The sequence below is a fragment of the Macaca nemestrina genome, chromosome 7, assembly GCF_043159975.1.
Source record: "Macaca nemestrina isolate mMacNem1 chromosome 7, mMacNem.hap1, whole genome shotgun sequence".
Lineage (NCBI taxonomy): Eukaryota > Metazoa > Chordata > Mammalia > Primates > Cercopithecidae > Macaca > Macaca nemestrina.
Genome location: NC_092131.1, coordinates 139,920,674 through 139,931,587, shown reverse-complemented (window position 1 = coordinate 139,931,587; position 10,914 = coordinate 139,920,674). Strand labels below are relative to the sequence as shown.

At 41.6% G+C, this 10,914-nt stretch overlaps 1 protein-coding gene across 1 annotated transcript in view; it reads right to left on the bottom strand.

Moving 5' to 3' along the window:
* Nucleotides 1-268: 268 nt before the first annotated feature.
* LOC105493034 (golgin subfamily A member 2-like) overlaps nucleotides 269-10,914 on the bottom strand; it is a 66,858-nt gene continuing 56,212 nt past the window's right edge. Inside the window, 1 exon segment of the mRNA XM_071099250.1 lies at nucleotides 269-9,405. The gene's annotated coding sequence lies outside the window, so the exon portion shown is untranslated.

The following is a 10,914-nucleotide window of genomic DNA, read 5'->3' as shown; positions in this document are numbered from 1 at the left end:
TTTCAACGAATTCAGTATTTGCTATGAATCTCCTCTCTCCTGCCTTCAAAGCTCTCTCTGGGTCTGGTTCAGGCCAATGACTTCTTGCTCCTCATACCACAAACAGCTTAACGTTTCTTAATTGATTCATCTGCTCCTTCCTCCACAATTAACCATTGATACAAAAAAAAAAAGTAACTTTTCTCCCAACCCATTGTCCCAGTAAGATGTGGAGAGGAAGCGCCATCCAGAAATAAAAACCTCATGCTTTTCTTATCCTCAAAGTCTCCTGTTAACAGCGTTTGCCCAGAGTTTAAGCAGGGGTTCCTGGGTTCTCAGTCAGGGGTCCTCTAACTTCCAGGCAGGGGCTTCCCCAGCCTCTCCGCAAAGGTGACACATTCAGCCGCTGCTTTTCTCCAGTAACCAACCTGGTTAATTCTTTCCAGAAAGCATTTAAGGAAACTCTAACATGTGTCAAGTACCCTGTCAGCAAGTCAAAAATGTATCAGACTTTGATATATCACTCCCTAAACTTCTGAGATTCCAATCTGGCAGGTGTATCTCCTTTAAGTGTTGGTTTATTACACATAGGTCTATCTTCTGTTCTCAGGGAGTTTAAAGCCTCTTTGGCTCATGACATCCTATCAGACCCAATAGCTCAGTATTACATGTTGAGCTATAGGGTCTGGGGCAGGTCCTAACAGAGTCCCTGGCGGTAGTCCTGTTCCAAGCCCTTTCACAGTGCTGGTTCAGCCTCCTGGGGAGTGGCATTAGGGGAAGTGGTGTCTCACAGCCAACAACCACAATTCTAGGCAGCCTTTCAGCTTTCCAGTTGCTGCTCTCTGAGCTGCGTAAAAAGACCTAAATGACCACTGACCACAGAGGAGATCGCCTTTTCGCTCCCTCAGGGTAGAGATCAGATAATTTGAAAAGAGTGATAAAATCCACGGGCCTGAAATGAACTCCAAAGTATTAAAGACTTGAAGGTGACTTGGTCCCACGGCCAGCCTCACTCAGTTCCACCTTCTGGGGCTCAGGATACTACACTGAATGTAGAAGTCCACAGGTAACCACCAAAACATAGGTGGAACCTTTGAAAGACACTTCATTACCCAGGATATTCTCCATTGCATTATAGCTTTGTAGTAACATGGAAACCTGATTTTCATATTACATTGAATGGACAAAAAGCAAAACAGAACATTACATCTACACCTGGCATCATACCTGGGCGAAAAAGTGGATGCTTTGGACCAGACCTGGAGTAGACTATAAACCTAGTAACAGTGGATATGTTCGTTATGGAGGCAAGCTTTTGAGTGCTTTTTCTATTATTGTGTGTGTGTACACACACACACGTGTTTTGATGTATACCCAGCTTTGGTGGAAAATGCCTTAAGCTAGCTTATAAAAATATATACAACATAAGCAGTCAAAATAAAATGCATATAAGTCAGGGAGGGAATTGGAACAGAAGGAAAGGAGGGCAGGAAAGACGTGAGGAAAGAAAAGTAAGCGTAGTGTGCCACAACCCTGCTCGCAGACTGGAGCAGAGAAGGAGGAACACAGGATCTGGCACCAGAAGGCCGAGCTCAGCAATTTTCTTGATCTGTGTACCTGGGGACAACATGTAACCTTGCTGCGATCTTGTTTTCATCTACACAAGGGGGAAGATAATAAAATCCCTGTGTTGAATATAGATGGAGAACTTGCAGCTAAAGCATTCTGTAAGCTTCAAAGTGCTCTTCATTCTCAGTCCCTGAAGCATTATATTCTTTTACTCGTAACTTACATTTGCTGTTCCTTGCGCCTGAGAAGTCCCTTCCTGTCCCAGCTTTCTGCAAAATCCCTGTCTATCCCTTGTTACTCTGTTCAGGAGTTGCCTCCTTATGGAAGGATTTCAGGGCCTCTCTAAGATAGAATATGTACCCTTTTACGACTTTCCTCTAAACCCAAGAAAGATAGAAGCAGGGTGGTGTGGCGGGAAAGAGTGTGAATTTGAACTCTCTCACACTTGACTTCCCAATTCTGGTTCTACCACCATCTACTCTAGTTACCTGGGGCAACTTAATTAATACTCTTCGAGCCTAAATCTTCTCACCTAAAAACTGGGCTTATAGCTTCTCTTGTGTCCATCTTATGAGAATTAGACATAAGTATGTAAAACACCTGACAAATAGGGCTAAACAAGTGCTAGAAATTATAATTGCTAGCCAGGTACCTGTTAGAATGTGTTTGATGTGTTTCTCACATTCAACTTTGAAAAAGATTTAATTTGCTGAAGTATACTAAGTATATAACGTATATTTGAAAGCATGGCTCTTGAAAAACTTTATGAAACAAGTTTTCTAAAAGCAAAAACAAACAAAAAACTCCTCTTTTAGGCCACATACTCCTCCCAGGTTGTTTTTCTGTCTTAATAACAAGAGTTCTCTGCTTTTGCCCACCCTGAGAAAGGCCTGGCATCATGAGTGGGATCAGCGCAGCTGGACAGGGACCCCACTTAGAAGGGTTTAATGCATGGTGCCACAGCACTTTTCGCATAGGACTCAGCAGGGGACAAGCTTTTCACTGGCTTCCGTGCACACAGTGCGTTCGGAAAAGAGGTTGCTACACCTGTAGAGGTTGTCTATTCACCATGGATTGGGGACAGCAAGTCATGGGAAGGGGAGATGTCTGACTCTGCTTCTCCACCCCTGGCTGGGGCACAGCACATCAGTCCGGTGGCTGACTGAACGGAGGTGGAGAGCACATGAGGCACGAGCTCAGGCCAAGTTTAGGATGAGTCCCCAGGTACCTGTGAGGGTCTATACTCATCCCACCAGTATTCCCATCTTCAAGACAGCATCCCATTAAATAACAAGTAAAAAAAGACTATGACAGGTTGAGAGTGAGACAGCAGGAGAAAGAAAAACACTTTATAGTTTAGTACTTTAACAATATACTTATTTTGCCTTTGAGAAAAGGGGCTCCATTTTGTGCCAGACCCATCCATTGGGTATCCAGTCCTGCCCTGGGATGCTGCTGTTACCTAGAGTTCTTCCCTCAGTCCCCTTTCCTCACTCCGTCCGCCTTCCCTCAGGGAACCATTCCATTCCCAAGGCTTGAATTTCCTTGTCTGTGTGCCTGCCTCTTGGTGCTGCCCTAGTCAGCCTCCACTCCCATCTCTCATCACCCATTGCTTCTAGAAGGAGCTAAAACACAAACCTTACCACATCACTCACTCTCCTTCTTCACAGCCTTCTGTGGCTCCCCATGGCCTTCAGGATAAAGCCCAAACCTGTTTGCCTAGTGTATGAGAATCCTGTGATCCGACTCCTCCCTACCAATATCTCCAGCTTCATCTGCCGTACCCACCAGCTCTGTCACTTCTGTCACTGTGCTGGCCGTTCCCAGAAAGTTCATATTCTCTCATCTCTATGCCTTTGCCTATGCTACTTTCTCTCCCTGTAATGCTCATTCTTTATCTGTGCCATAACTCATTCATTTCCTAATGAAGTTCAAGTACCACCTCTTCCTGAAAGCCTTCCCTGATTTCCTCAGGCTAGAGCATGTGCCCATTCTTGGGTTACTACAGCCTCACACCCTGCTATTCCAGCACTTTGCACACTCTATGCCAATTTTTTATTGCTTACCCCTGCCTGTCTCTCTTACTGGACTAACTGAAGAAGGAAAATTTTGATTTTCATCTCCACCTGAGCACATAATAGACAATCAAATGTCTGCTAGAATTGGATTTGTCTCACATAGCTTTTCCATGTATGGGTTTACATGTCAAGTCCCTTGAATCAGCATTTAGGTAAATTGAGGTCAAGAACCATCTGTAATCCTCATCTGCATAACAAGTAAAAAATAAATATTTATTGAATGAACAGGTTATGCATTTAAATTTACTTTCCTTTGGTAATATATTTTAATTATCCATGTTCTTGCTTAAAAAGAAATATGGTAAGAAACCAGTACATGTTTTTTGAGAATTCATTCTATATAACTGAATATATTCTTTCTGTGTGATCTGTCTTAACATAACTATTGTTGCCTTAATTCATGTTATAGATGCTGTAGTCACTATTGCTTAAATCTCCATAAGTCAAAGAAATTGTCTTTTAGTATTTCAAATTTACAGACTGATTTGTCTCATAAGAGTAATTTTTCTTTGAGACAGGATCTCGCTCTGTCACCCAGGCTGGAGTGAATCAGCATGATCACAGCTCACTGCAGTCTCAACCTCCTGGACTCAAGTGTTCATCCCACCTCAGCCTCCTAAGTAGTTGGGACCACAGCCACGTGCCGCCACATTTGGCTAGTTTTCAGAAATTTTCTGTAGAGATGGGAACTCATTATGTTGCCCAGGCTGGTCTTGAACTTCTAGGTTCAAGTGATCCTCCTGCCTCAGCCTCCCAAAGTGCTAGGATTATAGGCATTGACTACAGCACCTAGCCATACAAGTAATTTATTGTCATACTTTTATCATAATCCAAGAAATTGATGAGACTTTTGTTCAATTTGATGCATATGCAAGCCTAAGGTAAAAATTGCTTTTATCTCTATCACGTTACTGTCTAAAAACAAATTATTTTGTTTGATCCCTAACCAACTTCTTGATTGTAGTTGGTCCATTACATATTTTAATATTTTAGACTTGGAATGAAATATTATCTTACTTTTATAAGATAAATAGGTCTTTAAGTTTGAAATATTGAAGGACAAAAGACTGGGAACAGCAGCCCGTCTTACAAGTATTCTGTTTTCCTACTCATCACTGGCACCAAAGTGTTGACCTGGGAGCTATTCCAATTGCAAAATCCTTTCTGAAGACACACTTTTGCTTGTTCATCATATTATGTCACTCTCACATTTTCCTTTTTTCAGTATTTGAATTATAAAATATTTTATGCATGCAATAATATGCATAACGTAAGTTACAATGTAACAAACTCATTTACTAACTACCCAGCTAAAAAGAGAGAGTATTTGCTATGTGACTGCAGACACCTGTATTACCCTCCTCATGACAGGTCCCTTCCTCTCTTCTCCCTCTTCCCCACCAGAGTTAACTACATCCTGAGTTTTCAGTTTATTATTCCTTTGCTTATCTTTGTAATTTTAATGTGTGCGTGTATTCCTACATAATATATTATTTGGTCCTATATGTTTTTACACTTCACATTAATAGTAACAGACTGTATATATTCTTTCAAAACTTCCTTTTTAATTAAACCTGATGTGAGATTCATTCATAAAAGCACACGAAACCCCACTTTGTTCACTTTCATGGCTGTATAACACTTCTTTATGTATCACAAGAACGAATACGACAAAAAAGAAGTTAGCTAGCCAGTGGGCTATTTCTCTTGGTTAAATACACAACTAAAACTAACACCTTGGAAATAAAAAAACTGAACTCTAGAGGAAGTATTTTCAATTAAGAAGATGGGTTTTCTTTTTTTTTTTTTTTTTTTTTTTTGAGACGGAGTCTCACGCTGTTGCCCAGGCTGGAGTGCAGTGGCGCGATCTCGGCTCACTGCAAGCTCCGCCTCCCGGGTTCCCGCCATTCTCCTGCCTCAGCCTCCTGAGTAGCTGGGACTACAGGCGCCCGCCACCGCGCCCGGCTAATTTTTTGTATTTTTAGTAGAGACGGGGTTTCACTGTGGTCTCGATCTCCTGACCTTGTGATCCGCCCGCCTCGGCCTCCCAAAGTGCTGGGATTACAGGCTTGAGCCACCGCGCCCGGCCAGAAGATGGGTTTTCCTTAAAATAAAACAGGTAGGTTGCCAGTATTTCCATCCATATTTTAGGATTATCATGAACTAAGACAATAATATTAGATAATGTGTACAGAATTTCAGAGAACGCTAAGTACATCTCAGTTATCATCCTCTTCTCAGCAGTCTATAATATACTGTCAGCAATTAACAATAGAGTGAAGCTTGTGTTACAAACCAACTCCAAAGTCCCTGTCAGTAACAACTTTTGGTCAGGCAGAATCAGATACAACTAATAAGGTGATTCCCTCCAAATTCTCTCTTGTTTCCCAGATTTCAGAAATCCTTCCTCATAGAGTGCCATCTGATGCCTTCCTAGGAAGGCACTCGCATGAGCTGTAATCAGCTCACAGTTATTAACTGCTTAGCACCATGATCTCAAACTACTCTCTTTGGGACTATGAAACTATGTAAAATTTTCAGAAGTTTTATGGGAAAATGTATTACATGTAGTAGAACATACAAAAAATTTAGATTAATGTTTTAGAGGAAGTATGAAACTCCAACAAATCTCAGTTCACACCAGATCTCCAGATATTGCGGGGTACGCATTAACAAGCACTTGATATTTCTGAAGTTTCCATTGGAAGTCTGAGAAACCTTGCCTAAGGGAAAACAAAGAATCGAGAAGCAGATGGCCACAGGCATTTAGAGGACAGAAAACAAGGTAAAGGGTAGTCTTGAAGGAACTGAGGCTAAAAAACAAAACAAAGCACAAAAATCAGATGCCACTTATGTTAGCATCATCCTTGGTATTAGGCATATACTTCAACAATTCAGTTCATAAATTGCCAGCAAGTACTGCAAAATCAGAGATAAATCTTAGTTGTTGCTCTCAAAAAGCTCAGTTTAGGAAAGAAAATAGACCTTTAAATCAAAACATGGGTGTGTGTAACAAGTGTTTTGGGAAACTCAAGAGTGTCAGTTTTGTCTGGGAAACACTACAGGAAATAGTGGTATTTAACCTGGAACATTAGAGATAAATCACATTAACTTGGTTGATTAACATGGCAAGCAAAGGTATGACAATTTTCCTATTGTTGTTACTACTGCCAGCAATGTCCATTCAACTCAGTTTGATAAGATGGGGCAACATTCATGCTGGACATAGACAGGAATCATCATAGGATCTGAGTCAATTGTTCACAGCACGGCATCCAGAGGTTGCCTCTATACCTCTGCTCTGGATTATTCTTCCAAGTCTGTTTCCACCCCTGGGAGATTATGAAAGTTCCCCAGTTTAGCCAGGGCTCTGCCTCGTCCCTTAGGCTTTCCCAGAGTTGCTAAAGAACAACAGTTGCTGCTTAAGGAAATTGAGACAGAGAGCTATGAAATATTTTTTATGAAAATGTTTTTTTTTCCTTCTCCACAATAAATACTGTGAATGACAAAACTTGGTTTAGCTTAGAAAAATGTTTTCTCTTAAAATGTCAGATTTTCTCTGCAGTTTGCATTTCCTTTAAATGCAGTTTCTTCAAAGAGTGCTAGCACAATCTGCCATGTCCCTGTGCCTTCTAGTCTTCAGAGTTCTATGTGCTGTAAAGACGCTCCTTTTGAGAGAGCAGTAGGCATGGAAGGGGATTCCCAGAAAGCAGTGGCAAAAAAAAAATAAATCAACAATTCCATCGAGAAGGCGAAAAAAGATTATAAACTTTGCTCTTTGAGGAGGAAAGCTATCTTCTCCACGTTTTGCAAAACATTTGTATCACTTCCAAGTTCTATCAAAGCTAAAATTTTGAAGTTATGCTGAAGTTATATTCTTTGTCCCACCTCGTTCTTATGGACTCACACCAAACAGATAAGCATCAAAACCTTAATTCTTGAAGATTGTAACAGGGGTACTAAATGTCCAGCTTTTTCTCAGACTTTTCCAACTGTATTATTTCTTTCATGACACAAAATAGTTTTGTGTTACTGTATGTTCCTGGGCAAATAATGTAAACTCTCAGCGCCTCAGTTTCATCATTGTAATAATGGGGGTGGAATACTGGGGCCATGAGGATTAAATGAATAAAAACATAAAATCATTTAGAATAATATTGTCTGGGACATAGAAAGGTTTGCATAAATGGAAGCTCCTGTCTGTGATGGACAAACACTGGATACAGTAACACATGGGACAGGGTATGTTGTTCATTTTCACTGACTGCGGTGCTTTAGCAAAAGAAAAGTTAAAAATCTTCCTTTCTCTGCAGAAAGGCAGTCAGACATTTGTCCTGAGTTATATTTTTCTTGCTCCTCGGTGAAAGGTGACACCGCTTGTGTGTTTCGAAGCAGGTAGGATGAGCTAGCCTGAAGAATCTCCTTCTCTCCCACTGCCTTCTACTGGGTGACAGGGGCCCAGCAAGGCTCTAAGGATGAATTGTTCAAGTCGAGAAAAAGATGGAGTTTGGCAACTGGGACTTCCAGTTCTGACAGTAGCTAACAATGCCAGTCTACTCACATTGGGCATCCCTGAGGCAGAGGCACCTTGGAAAGGGGAAAGCATCATGACCCAGTGACTAGCCTGTGGCCGTGAACAGAATTACTGAGAGCAGCAGTGAAGTGGGTTCACTGTAGCCAGTCCAGCCCCGCCCTAGGGGAGTGCAGCCACAGGTGGGGTTGGCTGAACTAAAACTATAGGGCCTGGACAGAGGCATCTTCCAAACCACCCAATGGACTGAGACCAAAGACGACCACATTTCCTTTACCCTTTGCTCGGAGTTAGGCCCCAAGGCCCTGGTACACTCTAAATAGTGAAGGATCCTCCAATAGTAACACAAAATATAATACTTCTTGCGGCCCTTTACAAGTTAGGGCCCCAAATTGTATGACATTTTTGCATCCTAGGTAGTGTGAAGAAATCTTTGCTACATATAGAGCTAAATAGTCTTTAATCTGTATTGTATTTGAAAGACATTTCACACAAATAAATGCTTTGTCAGATCACATGTCATCATAAGTACACTTTATTACAGACCCTTGGCATCACTTTGAAATAAATACATTGTGAGATGGCAAATACCTCAAGAAGGTTTTTTCTTTTTTTTTTTTTTTTGTTCTTTTTGTTGTTGTGTTGTTGTTGTTGTTTTGAGACAGAGTCTCACCTGTCGCCTAAGCTGGAGTGCAGTGGTGCAATCTCAGCTCACTGCAGCCTCCACCTCCCGGGTTTAAGCAATTCTCCTGCCTCAGCCTTCTGAGTAGCTGGGATTACAGGCGCACACCACCACGCCCAGCTAATTTTTGTATTTTTAGTAGAGACAGGGTTTCACCATGTTGGTCAGGCTGGTCTCGAACTCCTGACCTCGTGATCTGCCCGCCTTCGGTCTCCCAAAGTGCTGGGATTGCAGGCATGAGTCACCGCGCCCAGCCACCTCAAGAAGGTTTTAATGCAACATTTACATACCTTGGTGCTAGGCATATAATGGCACCACTGATTACATAAGTGGAAACCCACAATTTCAAAGAAGCCTCCTCATGATACTACACTTGATCTTAGCCAAAAGGTCGAGAAGCAATATCCTCCACATGATAGGATCCACCTATCCCATACTTGTACCCAAAAGCACACTTTCCCTCCCCCATCAAGAGACAACCAAATGTCACACTGTGGGGCCCTTGCTCCAGTGTCTCCAGTTGGTGTCCACTCATCTTCTGTATGAAAAGCCTCCTGGAGTGGGACCTGTGGACAACAGTAGATTTGTTAAATAAAGTAAAACACACCTCTGTAATAAAATCATTAAAATCAATGTCGTAGAAGATTAGAAACTTGGAAAAAATAAAAGAAAAATGCTAAAGACAGTATTTTACTAAGTATCCAATTTTTGGAAAAAAAAAAACTATATGTGGGTAAACAGTATGAGAATATCCATGAAAATGACACCAGCAAGTTAACTCTGCATGATTGGGATTAGAGGTGATTCTAATATTTCTTTATTTGCTGATCTGAATTTTCTGGTTTTACTAAAATGAAGATGTATTACTTTTATAGTAGAACCTCTCTCTTCTGCCCTCAATAAGTAAGGTAAGAGAGAGAACTAAAGCTACTTTAGACAACAAATTTGAGTGATCAATACTAAAGACATCAGGGATGGAACTTTTACGTGGAGTTACTGTATTACGAGTTGCCATTTCAGAGCCTGGGTACCTGGAAAAGGACAAGTGTGGTAAAAGCTTTAGACGCTTGGTAGGTTACATTGCATGAGTTCTCTGAAAGCCCAAGAAAAAGTGAAAAGGCTGTAGCCTGATAACTGCGTAGTTTTTCCCAGTGATCTTATACGTCAAATGCTAGTATATGAAGTAAAGCCACACAAATAAGGGCTTGACAAGAACGCATTGCATTTATAAAGAGCGGGGAAAACAAGAACCATGAGTCTGTGGGAGAATAAAATCAGGCCCGGTCCAGAGTGGTGCACAGGAACCAGCCACAGGAGTAACTCAGTGGTATGGATCCGTGTGGCACTAAGCATTGGACAGATGGGTCCCTGCCCATTTCCCAGGAAGAAAATCAAGTGTCTCAGGTGATGTGCACATTAGGGGCAATGAATGTGGGGAGGTAGTTTACCCTGAATGACATGTTTTGATTTTGGTTATTTTGTTTCTTGACCTTTAAAAGTAGTCAGTGTCATAATTAATATGCAGTCAATGGTTACCTAGAGAGGCTCATTTGGAAAAAACACAAACTGCTTAAAATGGATTCAAATGAATCTAAACTATGGAAAATTTCAAATTCGTTTTCAGGTCAGAGGAAAATAAAAGAGTAGAAGCTTTCTTCACTCTTAGTTTCTTTTTTTTCTGTTCTTTTTTTGTTTTGTTTTGTTTTTTAAGAGACAGAGTCTCGCTCTGTCGCCCAGGCTGGAGTGCAGTGGCGGGATCTCAGATGACTGCAACCTGTGCCTCCCGGGTTCTAGCAATCTTCCTGCCTCAGCCTCCCGAGTAGATGGGATTACAGGCACACGCCTCCATGCCCGGGTAATTTTCTGTATTTTTAGTAGAGACGGAGTTTCACCGGCTTACCTAGGATGGTCTCGAACTCTTGAGCTCAGGCAATCCACCCGCCTCAGCCTCCCAAAGTGCTAGGATTACAGGTGTGAGCCATCACGCCCAGCCCACTCTTAGTTTCTTTAGTTTTATATTCTTGTCTCACTGTCTCTGTGTCTTCCTCTATCTTTCTCTAAAACATTCGGGCCCT